Raw genomic sequence first — 19,148 nt, forward strand, 5'->3', positions numbered from 1 at the left:
ACGTTGGAATCATGACCGCCAGTAAGGATTCAGAGTTGCCGGGCAATTTTTGCTTGTGTGGATATGCATCCTATCTGCCAATATTCATTCCAACGTTCTGACCCAGGGGCTAAAAATCATGAATGCAAGTTATAGCATATGCAAACAGCGGGGTAAAGGTTCACTTTGTTGTATGGTAAAAACGTAAAAACAGGTACACTTAAAAATAACTATGCTTCAGTAAAATAGGTGTATATGACAAATAAACATGCACATTCCAGTACTCGTGTGCTTATTGTGTTGTTGAAAAAAGTAAGTTGCTTAGTTTGAATCAACGGTTGATAACAGGGAGACTGGTGCTGTGGACGGACATGAGTCCGCCAAAACTTCCAATGTGTTGTCCATTTCCCTAATTAATTTGAGGGCCAGGTCAGAAAATGCTAAATTGGGGGCCTTTCTAGTGGTATTTCTTTAATGTGTGTATGTTTGAAAATGACAAACGCTTTTTTGGTTCTGAGTGTAATATCAATATGATTTGGAGTGTTTGATAATTACCCTCACCAGAAAGCCTGGATCCAATCCGTCAGGTAGATACAATCAAGCATGCAAGGCTTGGCCTTGTTTGTCCTCATAGAAGATGCGTATACAAGATGGGTGAGCAGCAGGTGTGTAAACTGGCCAATCACTCAGTACTGCATCTCCACATCTCTAGAGGAAATACAGAACTGGGATCTGCTTATTTTTTTTATTAAAGTCTTTTGGTTTATTGCAAACATTTGCCACAGTACATCGATAAAAAAAGAGTGTGCAGGCGTGTCCACCGCTCTTGATATCAAGAGAATCGTTGTGTCCACCGTTCTTGATATCAAGAGAATCGTTGTGTCTGCATTTACATATCAGTTCAGAATTTTCTAAAAACCTCCTTTAGATTTTGCATTAAGCAGAAAATAATAGAGTAGTTATTTCCTTGACAGAGGAGCGCCCACAGAACTTCTGCATCTTCATTGTGAGGCACCATTTTCCCAGATAATTGTTACTCAAATCCGTCAAGCCTAAGCAGAATAGCATTATGTGCTTTAGTGTTTCTAAAACGCAAAAGCGACACCCAGCAGAAGACGCTCTCTTATAGATTTACAGTAGTTGGTTTGTTGGTACTAGTAAGTTAAATCTGAACCGCATGAATTGATTCTTGTACCAATCATTAGGAAATGTAACAAGATATTTAGGCAATGAATTCCTGTGTTTATTTTCTTCTCCCACTGCAATTGGAAGCTTGAACGCATTCTTATCCTACTGAGTCTTGATCCAGTCGTCCCGCCAAAGTTTCCATTTAAACGTGGCAGGATTATTGATCAGATTGTCAGGATCAGTTTGCAGATGTATCAGGTGAGCACAGCATCCATTTTCCCAATGAGTCAACAATTCAAGGCTATCGTTCCTCAGGGCCTCCTCCAAAATTCGGTAGGGCCTAGCAGGGCATGATAATATAAATTTTCTGTAAAGCAGCAGATTTCCATAGTGACCTTGCCGCTAGCGAGGTCGGACCCAGTTCATATAGGATGACAGAAGTAGGAATTAAGTTAGACAACCCGATGAGTTTTCTCCAGGAAGTCCCTTCCAGAGTGGTCCAGATTTCCCACGGGTACATATAAACCCTTCTGCATCCTATAATAATGCCGGCATGACTTTGGCTTTTTATATTGTCAATATGGGCAACGAAAATGTACCAAATTTCTTTTGGATTAATCGACATTGGCAATTCGAATCCTAAGTTTTGTCTTCAAGGCTGTCTGCCGTGAAAGATCTGCCTTGCTGTTGTTGACAAGGCACCTAAGTAAATCACCTCATTGACCATTGCCAGCGGCTGTTTGTACAAGTGCTATTTGAAAGCGAGGCCTCGTCGCGAGCCTCGAGTACCAAGAACCATATTGTTGGTCTTTTGCTAGGTTAATTGTCAAGCCGTTCGCAGACAAGTACTCATGCAGGCTATCCAAGGCCCTTTGAAGACCAATTGGCGTGGTGTCAATCAACACAACATTGTCTGCATAGAGAATTTGTGATAGATGCTGGGCTCCTATTTTAGGGGGAAAAGTTGTTCATATAGGCCTCAACATCTGATAAGAATAGATTAAACAAAGTCGTGGGCTCAGAAAACAAAAATTCTGCGAAGAGGGGCGGCAGGTCCTCGTTAACGTGTTGGTGGCCCATGCAGAGGATCTGTATGGCTCCCAGCACCGCAAAATCTTGGTGACACATAAGGGTGACATCAGCAAAGGTGACAGCAGTGGGCATAGCCCTACGGGATGGAGAGGGGACTGCAGGAAGAGATGGAATGGACTCAAGGGCAGAGTTTGCCTTCTGTCCAGACATCAGCAGGAGTCATTGGCCACATGAGCTGGCAGCATGGACCCCTAGTCCTGAACCCTGTGGGAGGAGAAGGCAAGCTCCATCCTCCACATGGAGGAGATCAAGGGATCCTGAGTTCAGAATGCTGGGCAATGCAGCCAAGTTGGATCTGGTGAGTTTGAATGTCCCCTCACCCCTTCCCCTGACAATGCATAGGCCACATGACCATCCCAAGCATGCGTCCCTCGGTACACATGGGCCCAATGGACAGGGGAAGATGCCACCACATGCCAGGAGGTAGTACACCCTCAGCAGCCACAACCCCCACCTTGCAGTGGCCATCTGCATAGGCCTGCAATCGACCATACTCCTCAGACCACATGTGTAGGATGTCCCTTCACCATGTAGCGTGTGTGACTAGCAAGCCACGTGCAAGTATGCATGATGAATGTAAAGACTGGAGGGGGGTTTCTGTACTCCTGCCCTCTATATGGCAGAGTAGAAGCACAGAGCACCCCACCCAAGATTCTCTATAGGGTAGCTATGGATGAGCAATCAAGGCTTAAGCTCTCAGGTGGTGATGCAGGCTGGTTCTTAAGTACAGTGTAGTCCCCGAGCACCCACAAAGGAATGTCCACACACTGTGTTGGTGATAACACAGTTCTTTATATAATTAAGGTTCACGTTATGTACACAATAATGCACTTTGTGCTCAGGCAATTCTAAAATGGTAAATATATTTCTGAGGCTTGTGGAATCTGCTTAGATCACATGCTGTGCATAGGCCGACATCTAGTGGAAGCTGCGGAGTATACAGTTTGTTTTTCGAAACTCGAAAATGGACGTCGAACTAGGGCGTGCCAGTAATACTATCCTTAGTGTGATGTCCCCTGTACCCATGATCCCTCACGTGCGTAGGACCCTCAGATTGTTTTTTTCCGCCATACTAGTCGGACGCATGGTGCGGAGTTTCCTTGGCTTTAGCCAATTATACGAAAATTATTGTTAGAAAACTTCCCCGTTCTCTTCCACCCTACGCCGAAGATCGACATCTGTGAAGATCGAGGAAACCAGCCGTCGAGAACTCCACAACGAACTTTGGGCCTTGGAAGGCCTCTGACCTCACCCCTGTACATGTAGGGAGAGTGGGGGTGGTCATACAGGCTTTCCCCACATTTATTTCCTACATATACCCGCCCGCTGCCAATTTGAGACATATGGAGAGTACTCCTTTCAAATTCTGCCCTAAGTGTAACAGGAAGTTTCCCTGGGTAGATAAACACAATACGAGCAACCTGTGTCTCCCACGGGACCATCCCAAGGCTACTTGTCAAGCTTGCAAGCTCTTCAAGCATAAGACCCTTAAGGACCGCTGGGCCCACTGCACCAGGCAACTAGAGGCCATGGAAGTGGAAGGGGCGTTCAGCGATGGCAGCAACGCCGCCGTATCGGACAGTGAGGGCAAAGGAGTGACTTTGGACACCCACGCGCAGGCCCCTGACCCCGAACGACTGGCCGGCGGCCACGTTGTGGGGACAACACCCGGCGGCAAGAGTGCGACACACACCACCTCCACTAAAAAACACCAGCCTCAGCTGTGACTCGACCCGCGTGTCAAGCTATCGGCAACGGAAGACACCAAGAGAGAAGTCCACCGAATCTGTGTCCTCTGGGCATTCCCGTTCGCGCTCGCCTCATGACAAAGAGTAACCGTCCGCGGTTGAAAGAGGTGTAGCACTTCCAATAGTCCCTGAGACCCGATCGTCAGAAGACGATTCCGACCTCTATTCTCAGTCAAGACACGTAGCGTCTACACCCGAGATTTGACGTCCTTCCTCGAATACCACCTCCGAATCTCGACGCCAGGCGTCAAATCCCTCAGAGGCCCCTAAAAACACTGGAAAACATTCCTCTAGTCATGGAAAGGGGGATAAACAACAGAAAAAGTCTGCAGAACACCATGCTCATAAAGATAAACATAAGGGCCCTAAACCAATAGGAAAGTCCAAGGTCCCTGACCCTACTACTAAAAGTTAATTTATTCCTCCCACTGCTCAAGATATGGGCATGGAGGAGGAACCAGAACATGTTATTCCTAGCTCCAGAGAATGGAATTCTGCTGATATTGATAGGGTCATGAGAAGGATGTCATTTATGGTGGACTTCTATGAAAAAGACCCTAATTACTTTCATATGCAACAATCCGGCTACCTCTGCCTCTTCGGGGTCTAAGGAATCTCAGTCCCCTGCTAAAAAACCCTGCTCTGATGCCCCGGCGCATAGTTTGGTCTCAGACCCTTTGGTAATTGAATCTTACAACCCTCATGTATATTGTGACAAAAATTAACCACAATCGGTGGAAGACCAGAGAGGGGTCTTTTATTATGGGGATGATGAGGACCAGGAGGAGGAGGAAGATGAGGCTGAAGCCTACAATCTCGACTCCCCCATTCCCAAGGACACCCTGGTACATGACTCACCAGTAGATAATTAATCTCTACTGAATGAGGTATTATCTAAAGCAGTAGCCCATTTTCATATTGACACGTAGGGTGTCCAAGAAGATATGGATTTTGCTGAAGAGATCCTAGGAGACAGGAGAGCCATTACTCAAGCCATCCCTATATTAAAATCCATCCAGCATAGGATTGAGGCCACGCTCGTAACCCCAAATCTCACTCGTGCGGTTAATCCGCGAGTCGAGAAACTATACCGTGCCGCACCCTCCGACCCCCTGTACATTAGGGGCCAATTGAAACCGGATTCTCTGGTTGTAACAACCACCAGAAAGAGGGCAGGTAGACCGCTTGCTTCTTCCGAAGCACCTCCTGATAAGGAGAGTAAAAGACTATACGTTCTGGGTCGGAAAGTTGCCTCCACCTCCGCCTATCAGGCACGTATTGCCAACAGTGCCACTCTTTTGGCAAGCTACAATTGCCACCAGTGGGAAGAAGTAGCTGCTTTAGTATCCCCCACACCTGAACCCCTGAAGAGTCAGTTGGCTCAATTGGCACACAGATGGAAGGTCTGTATCAGGGTGCCTATTAAAAACAAACTTTGATGCAGCAGATAATGCAGGAAGATTAATTGCCTAAGGCACGGTTATAAAGCATCACGCTTGGCTAAGGCAGTCAGGGTTCAAACCTGAGACCCAAGCCACTCTCATAGATATGCCGGTAGAGTCGAATGTACTATTCGGCAAGGCGGTGGAGGAAGCTCTAAAGACAGCTAAAGACGAATACGAGACCCTAAAATCTCTTGGTCAGCTCACCAATAAACCTTTGGGTCAGAGGGGAAATAACAATTTTCGCCGCTTTCGAGGCCAAAGTTCCCAAAGGGGTTCTAACTACTACCAAAATCAAGCAACCTCATGGGGCAACAATCAGTTCCAGTCATCACAAGGCTTCCCCAGAGGGCAGCGGAGGGGACACACTAGGGGTAGAGGCAGCTCCGCCAGAGGTGGTACGCCACCCAGTAAAAAGTGACGTTCCGCTTCGGGTCCCCTCCCATGCATCTCCAGTAGGGGGGCACATTTCTACCTTCACCCACGCATGGGAGGGGATCACTTCGGACAGATGGGTGCTGTCCACAGTGTCCGCAGGATACTGTATAGAGTTACTAGGGCGCCCCCACGACCCTCCTCCGCGACACTCGTTGGAACACCAGAAAATCCTCCTCAAAGAGATTGCCATTCTGCTTGCAAAGGACGCCATAGAAGTCGTCCCAGGCAGCCAGGTAAACGGGTATTTATTCAACCTACTTCCTTGTGCCAAAAAAAGATCTAACAATGCGCCCAGTATTAGATTTGCGCCCTGCAAACAAGTATGTCAAGCCACAAAAATTCCACATGACTACACTACAAGAGGTAATCCCCCTACTAAAAAAGGGGGATTACATGGCAACATTGGATATGAAAGATGCCTATTTTCATATTTCAATGTTCCCAGCGCACAGAAGATTCTTGCGTTTCAAAATAGACAACCAGCGCTACCAGTTTAAGGTCCTGCCCTTCGGAATAGCCTCAGATCCAAGGGTATTCACCAAGGTACTGGCGGTGGTGGCGGCGCACCTATGCAGGGAGGCAATCCCAGTGTACCCTTACCTGGACGACTGGCCCCCCTAATTTGCAGACTAAACATCCAAAGAACAATCAACCTCCTCTTCCAATTGGGCTTCTCAATCAACGAGACAAAATCAAGCCTAGTGCCACGCACCTTAAAACAGTTCCTAGGAGCTGTCCTAAACACAAAAGAGGGGTTGGCCTTTCCATCAGTGGAAAGAATTTGAAATCTGTTGCTGCAAATTCCTCAATATCAGTCAAATGTCGCCAAATAAGGGTTCGCAAAGCAATGAGTTTGCCAGGCATGATGGCATCTTGCATTTACCTGGTTCCCCACGCGCACCTGCGCATGCGACCCATGCAGGAATGGTTGGCGAAACATTGGTCTCAAGCAAGTGGTCAGTGGGACGATCTAGTGGTCGTTTTGCCAACACTAGTACAGAGTCTTCGCTGGTGGACAAGAGAGAATCTTACGAAGGGGAAACCCTTCTACGATCCAGAGATACAGGCCGTTGTCCCAACAGACGCCTCCCTAGCAGGGTGGGGAGCCCCCTACCTGCACCATACAGCTCAGGGTCTCTGGTCTCACACAGTGGCTCAGAACCACATCAATCTGCTAGAACTTATGGCAGTCTTCAGAGCGCATCGGGCATTCAAACCCCTCATATCCAACCAGTTAGTGCAGATCCTAACAGACAGCACATCTGCAATGTTTTACTTAAACAAACAAGGGGGCACTTGTTCGCCAAATCTGTCCAAGCTTGCCCAGAAAATTTGGAAATGGGCACTCAAACGGAAGATTTACCCATCATCCCAACATGTTCCAGGGGATCTCAATTCGCTAGCAGATGCTCTGAGCAGGGATCCCCTCCCAGAAGAACACGAGTGGAGACTACACAAAGAAGTTGTAGGAGACCAGTTCTCTCAGTGGGGTTTCCCCGCTATAGACCTATTCGCCACACATGAAAACAGGCAATGTCCAGACTTCACATCCAGGTTCCCCCAGCCAGGCTCCAAGGGGAACGCCCTATGGATGAATTGGTCAGGGATATTTGCCTACGCTTTTCCACCAACTCCTCTGATGAGGAAGGTGGTGAACAAGATCCACAGGGAACCGATGACGCTCATCCTGGTGCTCCTATGTGGGCGAGACAACTATGGTATCCACACCTACGCAAACTGGCGGTGTGCAACCCCATCAAACTCCTGTGCCGGTACAACCTACTCTCCCAGCACGAGGGGCTAACAGTCCATCCTCTGCCCAACTCGATGAACTTGGCAGCATTGCTCCTGAAGTCATAGAGTTCGGACATCTCAACTTACCCCAGAGATGTATGGATATCTTGAGAGTCAAGAAAACCTAACACAAGGCACTGTTACTATGACAAATGGAAACGATTCATTATTTAGTGCCAGAATAAGCAAATCAACCCAGTTGATTGTACTCCTTCTAATGTTGTCACCTATATGCTCCACCTATTGGATGCAGGGTTCGTATTTAACTCACTTAAAGTGCACCTGGCAGCTTTATCAGCCTACACCACTTCCCATAACAAGGTTTCATGTTGGAAAGTGCCAGTTGTCAAAGCATTTATGGAAGGGGTAAAGCGACTCCACCTCCAATTTCTAACCCACCTCCAGGTTGGGACCTTAATGTGGTACTTGCTAAGCTCATGTGATCTCCCTTTGAGCCCATGCACAAATCTAGTCTCAAACACCTGACTTATAATACTGCCTTCTTAGTAGCCATCACCTCCATAAGAAGGAGCAGTGAAATTCAAGCTCTGTCAGTGCAGGATCCTTTCTTTACTATTCATAAGGATAAACTGGTTTTACGCACTCACCCTAGGTTCTCACCGAAGTTAATTTCCAAATTCCATGTTAACCAGTCTATTTAGCTACCGGCCTTCTTCCAAGAACCCAAAAGCTCTGCTGAGGTGAAACTCCACACACTAGATGTGAGGAGGGCGGTCCTCTACTATGTAGACAAGACCAGACTGCTAAGAAAGACAGATCAGCTGTTCGTCTCCATAGCTCCAGGCAGAGAGGGAGATCACGTCTCTAAAAATTCCATTTCTAAATGGATAGTCAGATGTATCCAACAGTGCTATTCCCTTTCAGATAAAACACTGCCTTTTACGCCAAAGGCCCACTCTACAAGAGATACTGGAGCCATTCTGGCTTTCATTGCAAATGTACCCCTTGACAGCATTTGCAAAGCAGCTACATGGAGCTCTATTCACACCTTTACTCAGCACTACTGCATTGACACTCATTCCAAGACAGATACTCAAGTGGGACAGGCGGTTCTAAGACACTTGTTCGCTCATGAACCTTCTCACATCCCACCTCCTTCTTCTAACAGTGCTCGCTAATCTATGCACAGCATGAGATCTAAGCAGATTCCACAAGCCTCAGAAGGGATACATTACGCACCATAATCGTATTTCTGATGCTTGTATCTGCTTAGATTCACATGTGCCCACCCTTCCTCCTCTCTGAGAGAAGGTGCATGGATGCTTGTAGTCTTATCTATCTTATCTGCTTGTATACTCTACTCACGCTACTCCTCATGCTACCTCATGTCAGAAAAAATACAATCTGAGGGTCCTACACGCGTGAGGGATCAAACTGTAATACAAACTGTAATAAAACAAACAACCTGTAATACTTTGCAGCTTCCACTAGATGTCGGCCTACGCACAGCATGTGAATCCAAGCAGATGCAAATACGATTACGGTGAGTAATGTATCCCATACAGTCTCAATGTGGTACCACAATTACTCTTGATTCCATTAAAATGCACCAACTGCTGACAGTTTCAAATGGCATACCTTCTGAGGTCCGAGCAGGAGCTCCCTCTTCCTTCCGCTGCTGGTGCAGCTTTATGCAACCTTTACCTTTGGTTGTTTTTCAAGGTAAGCCACGAGGCTTATCACTGCATCTGACTTCGACTTCCTCATTCACTCGAAATTGGCAATCCCCATTTGCTATGAGGCTGACAGCTTTCTAATACCTCCCTGCCTTTTCCTAGCACCCTAGGATACTGGAGTTAGAAAACAAAGCTCACCTCACCTAGATTCGACTCTGCAAAAACCACGAGGTTTTCACCATTCCAAGATGGCCGCCGCCGCTTCTGTGGCTTGCCTGCAACCATCTGGTGTTCCTGTTTTCCCCTGATTGACTGTCTGTACCTTCTTAGCCCAGTGGGAGGCACCGGCAGGCGTAAGCCGGCCCCCCACGAAAGCAACCAACAAAGGCTCCTCCTGACTGAGCCTGACCGAGCTGGACGTGCTCGAGTGCTCCTTTCCACATGCGCGCCATCCCTCTTCCTAACCAAGGTGAGATTTGCTCGCACTACACTATTGCCGCACTTCAACCTGTAACTGTGATTCAACGTGCATACAGCCAGACCCTCCCGCCTCCGCCCCTGCAAGAGCAATACCCGATACACTAAGCATCATGCCCGCATAACGTGGCCAGTGCCTTTATTCCCAATTTATACACGTCGGTATCCCCCGCTCACCGGATCCGCAGTGCGTGCGTCCGATTGCTGAATTCCATATGCCTCATTAACTTTCCAACGCTCACCGGATTACGGCGCCTGAACTGTGTTTACACTACATAACAATCTCTGTACACTGTGAATACAGACCAGATATGTGCCTAGTTAAACTCGCCTTAACCACTACGCCTATCCTTATGTTTAAACGTGCCCTTCTAATGTATGCACCAGGGTTTGTTACCTGCATCTGCCATTCCCGTGTTATCTAGCCTGGCGACAGTGCATCCGCTCGATCGCATGTTAACATTGCCTATTTTCTCCCTACTACGTTGCAAGTGCCTTTGCTACAATTGAGATACATTTGCATGCATTATGCACCTATAACTTACCTTAACTTGTATGCTAACTATGCCATTTAGGCCATTGATTTGATGCTATTTGTGCATATCTGTCCCTGAACTGCTTGAGTCTGTCTGGACTGTTTAAGGCTATCTGTCCCTTAGTGACCTACTTGGTATGGATTATTTCTGTTTAATTGATGACCTACCTATGCCTGCCTACTGTCGGCCAACTTGCTAAGTTGCACTATGCCTAACTAGCCCAACATAATTCGTGTTGTTGACCAGAGCACTTACTGCCCAGTACTGTGTCCTATACACTCAACATGATTGCCCTCTAATTGGGCAAGTTACATAGTTAACGAGGCTCAGCCATCATCGATTACCTGTTCTGACCATGGCCTAATGTTCTATGTGCTGCCCTCCACCTTAGCCAATTGCCTCATCTTGCTGTCACCTTGACTCTAGTCAACCTACATCTAACATGAACCCATGTGTTGTCCTGTGCTTACTTAATGTTTTTCACCGGATGCTACCCATTACTTACAACTAATCGGGTGTCTCCCATTGCATTAGACAATTTAATGTGAGCCACTGTATCTTGCCAATTCGCCTTGACCTGTACCACGTGATGCTACATTGAACCCATGTACCGCCCTGTGTTTTAGCCAATTGTTACCACTTGATGTTAAGACATTTCATTTAGCCATAGCATTTAGTCAAATCGGCCCACACCTAGAACCTATGTACTACCATTGGCATTTGCTAACTGCCTTATTTTACAACTAGATGCTGCCTTTATGTAACTCTTGGCGAATTGCTTCTATTCTGAACTACTTGGTATCACCTTATTCCAACCTAGCCAAATTGATTAACTGGGGCACTAAAGCTGTGGCTTTATTCGCTGCAGCAATCTAGACGAACTTCAGTGAACATAGCTGTAGACACTGCATTTTATCTTCAAGTTCCAATAGTACCACATACACTGAGTTCCTAATCACTGCCCACCGGCATCACTTACCTCCACTATGTATTGGTGCCTAACTTCTCTCCTCCACCTATTGTACACGTACACTAGACATTGGACTTGTCAGCCCCTCCTACATACTAATCAATACACATATACCAGCACACTTAAGGTAGCTGCTAGCCACACCCTGTGGATTAGTACTATGGCCTCTGCAAACCCATACCTGGATGATCTGGCACTCTGGATACGCCACTTTGCTACCAGACCATCTCCTAATCAACCTTGTACTATTACTAATAGAAACCTTAGACTTAATTCCAGAACTACCCCACTAAAACAGCGCCCATACTTGAAGCTATATAATAGCTCCTCCTTGCAAAAACATCACAAACAATCTCGCTCCTACCTCACCTTGCTCTCACCACCCTAGCATTTTAACTAGAAACTCGAGATTAGGCACCCGATTGGGTACTAAAAACTCCAACCACATGCCCACAAGAGCAACAAACACTTGCGTAGAGATAACAACCTAGCTAATCTGGCCGCTGATTGCAATAGCAACCTAGACCCCATCTCCTTGCATAACCTACCCCTACCTCCACAAAAAAACCCAGCAAAAGACACATTGATCAAAGCAGCCTTGGTGAATGCTAGGTCCCTCCCCGCCCATGCTCTGGACATCGCTGATTTCATAACTCATGAAAAGCTCGATCTCCTGACGGTCACGGAAACCTGGCTAAATGCAGCCTCTGGTCCATCTCTGGCCCTTGCTATACCTAATGACTATGCTATCATCAGACGTGATAGAAACACAAATCAGGCGAAGGGAGGCGGACTTGCCCTCATCTTCAGAAACACCTTTGACATTATAGTCATTCAGGACGCCCAAATCCCCTCTGCTGAATCCTTGTCCATCAAACTTCCATTATCACCTAACCATACAGCAACAGTGCACCTTATCTACCGACCACCAGGACATATTTCCACATTCATAGAGGATGTTGTATCCCTTATATCCACGGACACTAAACCTAACTCAGAAACTATTCTACTCGGGGGACTTTAATCTTGGTTTTAACGACCCTAAGAATACTAACGCCCGTGGTCTAGCCAACACCCTATTTGACTTAGGTCACACCCACATTATTCACAAGCCTACACATATCAAAGGAATAACATTGGACTGGCTCACTAATATTAACTGCTCTATTGATCTCCTATCTAATGATCCTTGTATCTGGTCGGATCATCATAAAATAACCTTTTCCATCAAAGCCAATACACCTCACTCGGCTCCTATCATCGCTCCTGCCACCCGCACGAGAAACAAGAAAGACATCACACCGGATAAACTCCTTCCACTACTACTCCCCCTTCTCAACAACACTGCCACCTCTGACCCTACAGTCTTAGTGTACATTTATAATCAGGCAATTCTTAAAGCGCTGAATACCATCGCACCACTAAAATTGCGGAAATCAAAACCACAACGCCACTTAAATACATGGTTCACACCGCATCTAAGAGAATTACGCAAAACTAAAAGAACTGCAGAAGCACACTGGAAAAAATGCCCTACAGCTACCAATAAGAATGAGCTAACCCTAGCATCCTCAAGCTACAAAGAAGCCATTTTACTCGCTAAAAAAGACACCTACAACAAAAAGATTATGCAAGCAGAATCCAACACAAAAGAACTGTTCAAGATCCTAAAAGAATTAGAATCCCCTATTGCCCCTATTGACAAATGTGTCACAGATGCACTATGGTGCAGCAACATCCAGAAGGCACTATTAGATTAAATAGCTCGATTACAATCGAAAATCAATGCGAAAAAATGCTTGTTACTCTCTGACCCTGATTACAAACAACTCTCCAACAAGTAACCCACCTTTGAGTCAACTTGTAAGCCATTCAGCTTCTCACCCCTTTCAGTTTGGGAAGTAGAAAACATCATTAGGAAACTTAAACCGTCAAACTGCCAAGGCGACGCCTGCCCTGACCCGATCATCAAAGCAGCAGCACATGACCTGGCACCATTCATTACTAACCTTATTAATGCCTCCTTCAAAACCGGAGTAGTGCCTGATAATTTAAGTGACGCCTGGGCCATTCCACTACTTAAAAAACCAACTCTTGACCCTGCCAACCCGTCTAACTATAGTACGATAACAACTGTACCCTTTTTACTAAAAATAATAGATAGAGCAGCCTACCTGCAAATACAGGCTTATCTAAAATCAAACAATCTTTTGGGACTAAGGCAAATACAGGCTTATCTAGAATCGAACAATCTTTTGGGACTAAGGCAATCCGGCTTCCGACCCAGACATGGCACGGAAACTGCCTTAATAGACCTCACTACTCAGATCCAAATCTTAAAAGACAATGGTAAACTTGCACTCCTCTTACTGCTTGATCTGTCAACAGCTTTTGATTTGGTCAATCACCAAACGCTCTGCCACCATCTGAAATCTGTAGCACACTTCTCTGACGCAGCCACTGCTTGGATCAGCTCCTTCTTGGCAAACAGAACTATGAGGGTCTTCTCTCCCACTGATTCTGCTGAACCTTCACCGGTACCTTGTGGGGTCCCGCAAGGCTCCTGTGTGTCTCCAACTCTCTATAATGTATTTACGAAGCCCCTCTTCGATATCCTTGACTATCTGGGTGTCACGTATACTAATTATGCGGATGACACACAGATACTCATTCCCATATCTGGTGACTATGCAACAGACACCATAACCCTTAATGAAATATACACAGTAATACAAGCATGGATGGCTCATCACAGACTTTGTCTTGATGACGAAAAAACGGAGCTGCTTATCCTTGGTACTCACGCCAAACTAAGAAAACTAAATACTGCTTTTAAATCTTTCACTATAGATGGTAACACTATTCCCGTCTCAAATAACACTAAAACACTTGGTATCTACCTGGATGCCACCTTATCCTTCTCCAAACAAACTAATGCAGTAGCATCATCATCCGCCTACACCTGTAAACTTATCACCGCATGTAGGCCGTTCATCTCCACACCTAACTGCATTACACTTGCTAGAACGTTAGTTTTGTCCAAAGTAGACTATTGTAATGCCCTCTATTTAGGCACTAGCCACAAAAATATTAACAAACTACAAGTAATTCAAAATAATGCCATCAGGGCAGCCCTCAACATCCCTAGGAAGTCGCACATCTCTGAGACCAGACGCAATCTCCATTGGCTCCCAGTAGAGCACAGAATATCCCTCAAAACTCTTGCCCTTACACACAAAGCCAGGGCCAACCTTGCACCATCCTACCTCACCAACCAAATTACCCCACACACATCATTAAGACCTCTTAGAGCAGCTCAAGCTAAGACCATGTCCATACCGAAATTTAAACTCCATAACTCGGGAGGAGCTAGCTTCCCTGTACACGCCTCAAAGCTATGGAACACACTCCCCGCTCTCCTCAGGTCAGAACCCTCATTCAACCTATTCAAACGTAACACTAAGCGCTGGCCTCATGACCTTGACACAGTGACAGCCTAACTTCCTAGATCCTAATCTTGTTGCCTGCTTAATGTATGTATGTAAATAATATATTATATTATATGCTATATTATTATTTGCACCCTCCATTGCCTACCACATGAAAATGACAACTTGCATGTATGTACCTGTAACACCAATGTCTGTATTTATCTGTAACCGTAACCTTGAAACCTTTGCCTCCTGCATACTAATGTAATTGTAACCAGATCTAAACCTATGCGCCCGTATGCCCCTGGGCCTGGCTGCGCTTTATAAATAAATAAAACAAATACAAATCAAAATAGCAAAAGGTATCAACCATAGACTTAGGGGGGAAATAAGTGGTTAGACGATTGGCAGAATGCTGGCCCCTACCAATAGACACAGTTCTGTGTGAGGATCCCCCCCACCTGGGCAACCTGTAAATAAGATATTAAACAAGCCCAGTCCATATTTTGTCTCTTAAAGTCTTATCTCCTTCTACAAATGTTCCACTACTCCAATGTACCTGGTTTAGCAGAGTTTGATGTCGGGTCGTCGATGGATCCTTTTTGAGCGAACTCCCCTTAAGGCAGGAGACACGGATCGTCGAGATCCCACGGAAAAAACGGTGAACAACGGTGGCGAGGCAGCAGCTTCGGTCCTGGCGGTACTCGTCGACGATCGGTCGTGGACGTCCTGCGAAGATGAGGCGTGCGGTGCACCTTGATGACGATAGTTGCCGCAAAGAGTCATTTAAGAACTTTGGCCCAGCAAGGGCATCGGGTCGTCGGCGTCTGTCGTCGGCGAATGGGTTGTGCCCACGGTTGGCTTTCAGAGCTTGATCGGTGTCTGTGACGTCTTTGCGTTGTGGGAAACCCACCAGTGGATTCTCCTCGGTTGTCAGCGACCTTGACTTTCTCCGGCGGGACAAAGCTGTCGACGACGATGATGATGAAGGGAGTCCTTGATTCAAATGTCTTGCGGCTCCGGTCGACGAGATCACAGCGGTCCTCCGAACCTCGGTCGACGGTGATGGACTTCAAAGTCCGGGTGCTCTGCTTCAGGATTCCTCGGCGGTCCCTGTCTCCGGTCGGCAGTCTTTCGAGGACTGACTTCCAGGGAGCCTTGGTAAAAGTTAGCTGGTGCACGATGATCCCTCGTAGCTCGGGAAGAGGTCTCCTAGCCAGGTCCTCTCTTGGATCAGTTTCTTGAAGGCACAGCAGTTTTCAGATTGCGTCAAAGGGAAACAGCGGTTCACCTTCTTCTTCCGGCTCGACTTCGAGAGTAGGCATCAAGTTTCGACTTCAGATTCTGAAAGATTTCCATCAGTGAGAGGTCTCCAGATATACTGTTTGGGCTCTCATTCACTCTGCTGGGTAACACTCAGGCAACCAATCATTCAGAAGGGCATTCATGCAGACAGGCAGCCAATCAGGCTCACAGTGCATTCAGGCCATTCACTTCCCTCCAGACACTCACAACAAGGAATGTGTATTGGGACAAGTACACAGCCATTCAGCACTCCACACTGCATTCATACCAGTTTCGGGCAGGGCTGTCTCATTCGTTGTGTTACATACCAGAAACTAGACACCCATAATATGAAGTGCATATTGGTCACACACTCCATCCACCCAGGTCCCACCCCAAGGGTGTACCCACAACATACAGTCATTGGGAAGGCTCCAGCCAGTCTGGCCTGGGCTTCCCCACAATACCATATATGGAACCTCCACCCAACAGCCAGTCAGGAGGAATGGAAAGAGTCAGGGCTTCCAACATGGACTCCTGTGCAGAAAACAACACAGAACACAAATGAAAAAGGACTACATGACAAGGACAGGGAGGCCCTGTCCCTCCAATGCATTTCCAGCATCACAATGAGTAACCACATGTCATTGTTCGCCCAACAGCTTCACAGGCGATGCAGGAGGAGGAGGGTGCAGGCACATCCACATCCCATGGCCGGGGCATCCAGGGCAATGCCAACTGCCACCACCCCTACATCACCCATCGATGGGAGGGGGAAGAGAAACGACAGGATCACAAAACAAGGGCCCAGCAGCACTACACGTGCCAGCACTGTTACGTCATCTGATTACACTGCTGCAGGCACTTCTCTCCCGAAACTGCAACCGCCCCCCAACAGTTGGCCACTTAGAATGCGAGAGAGGAGCCAGATGCTGGCAGGTGCACAGAGGACACTGTGAACGCACCCACCCACCTGGCACATGATACCCCACATCACCTGAGCGGGACACCCAGCCACTTGGCCAGTGTGGCCGGGAGTCAGAGGGTGACAGCGATGGCTGGTCATGTGGCTCAACCTGTTTCAGCCCCAGCTCTCCCCATAGCCCTCAACTCCTCATCCATCACAGGAAGCCATATGGAGGAGGCTTGATGATATAGAACATTGCCAGGTGTGCTTGGAGACACTTGCACAAGCACAGGTCCAACGTTTACAGGGAGCCTCACAGAGGATAGTGAGGTCCATGGAGCAGGACCTACAGCAGTCACCACAACATCTGCTGCCCCCTGACTGTTGTCAGACAGAGGGTGAGGGAGATGACAGAGGACATCTCGGCCTTTGCGGAGGCATGGCAGGCCAGCATGCTCCTGGCTATGCAACGCAACCTGGAGCCTGAATCCAATCAATCCGCCTCTGTCGCCCCCACAGAGGGATCAGTGTCCAGCACCCCAAGGCTCCGCTCTACGTGCAATCTGGCTCTGAAGGTGCTGGAGGACACTAGTAGGGGCAAGAAACCACACAAGTCACTGTTCATTTGTATACAATAAGTACAGGGGAGGAGAGGGTGTGTTGGGGATGGTGTGGAGGACGGGAGGGTGTGTTAGGAATGGTGTTGTGGGGAGGGGAAAGATGGGGGGAATATTCGTTCACTTGAAGAAATGCTAGGACATTCCTTTTTTGTATACATGTGTTTGATTCTTTAAGTGACAATATTTACTTGGTGTTTAGCATGTGGATTTAGGATTTAAATGTGCTAAAATAAATTATCCATGCGTTCTTGACGAACCATACATCCATCTCTGCTCTCTTCCCGCCCACTCTGTGGCACTGCATCACCCACTGCATCACCCACAGGCTGTGTGTCCTCCTCTTCAGGGAGTGGCATGTCCACATCAGGGGTTAGAGGGACATTCCACCTCAGACATATGTTGTGCAGCATGGCACAGGCAAGCACAATTTGTCCATCCTTTTCAGGCTGTACATCAGTGCCTCTCCAGTTTGGTGTAGGCACCTTCAACAGGCTGAATTTCTGCTCAATACAGAGCCTGGTTGAGACGCATGCCTCATTGTAGGCCACCTCCTGTGGCGTCTGTGGATCCCGCACATGTTTCATGAGCCCTGTTAGCTGGGTGTATCCAGAGTCACCTGAAAGGGCAAAGGTCAAAGGTGTCGGTCACAGAGCATTGTGGATGTATTGCCTTTTACAATGGCATGTTGATGGAAATTCTGTGCATGCATTCTACGGGTATTAATGCACCACATGTCTGACAATCACAGTACTAGCATGTGGAATCATTCAGTATTTGCATTATCGTGTAACACCATGCACCCAGCTGTTGTCGCTTTCACGGTCTGTGATTGTCATATCAGGATACCATGGTGCCTGTTGTGGGCTTCTGCAATGCTCCCATGCATGTGCTCTGATAGTTGGTGAGTTGCACCTCAGCAGGCTTCTGTTGTCTACTCCATGATGGTGTCATATACCTGAGTATATGGCATTACTACTGCCAGTGTTACATTTTGTTGGGTGCAGTGTTGTACTTTGTGGTGCAATGAATAGGGATGTATGATGTTGCATTGTGGTACCTGTAGTCATGTGTGTGTGTGTTGGTAGCCTGTTGGGACAATGTGTATTTGCACATTCATACAGCATTGTCCATCATGTCCAAGTCCTGTGTGTTGCAGGCTGTCATTTGTGCAGTGAGAGGGCAGGTCCTGCATGTACAGGGCCTTGACAGATCATGCATTTTTCAGCTGTGGTCGTGCAACCCCCATTGCTTCTCTGTAGTGCTGTGTAGAATTTGTGTGATGGCACTTGTACTCACCAAATATCCACGTCTGTTGGCCTCCGTGCCCCTCCATATATGCTTGTAGTGTGGTGCAGGACCATGGCATCGTGGGTGGATCCAGGGAAGCGGACAAAGCAATGTGTGATGCAGGGGTGAAGATCGCAGGTCACCTGGACATTGACGGAGTGATACTGCTTCTTGTTGCGGTATACCTCTTCTAATACCTGGGAAGCCACCAATGCCACATGGGCAGTCCATGGCTGCAATGACGTTGGGTATGGGGCTATCGCATGAAATTGTGCCTTCATGGCATGCTCCTGTGCTGTGGTGGTGGGCAGGGAAATGTACTGGGACACGGCACAAGGCGGCTTCCTGCACCAACATGTGAGAGAATGTGGGCTGTGA

The 19,148-nt window shown here is 47.3% G+C and overlaps 1 protein-coding gene across 1 annotated transcript in view; it reads left to right on the plus strand.

Annotated features, from left to right (window-relative positions):
- The window catches only part of ALDH4A1 (aldehyde dehydrogenase 4 family member A1), a 442,959-nt gene that overhangs the window by 186,643 nt on the left and 237,168 nt on the right, over nucleotides 1–19,148 (plus strand). The gene's annotated exons all lie outside the window — the stretch shown is intronic.

This window comes from Ambystoma mexicanum, chromosome 8 (assembly GCF_040938575.1).
Source record: "Ambystoma mexicanum isolate Mex_15411 chromosome 8, UKY_AmexF1_1, whole genome shotgun sequence".
NCBI lineage: Eukaryota > Metazoa > Chordata > Amphibia > Caudata > Ambystomatidae > Ambystoma > Ambystoma mexicanum.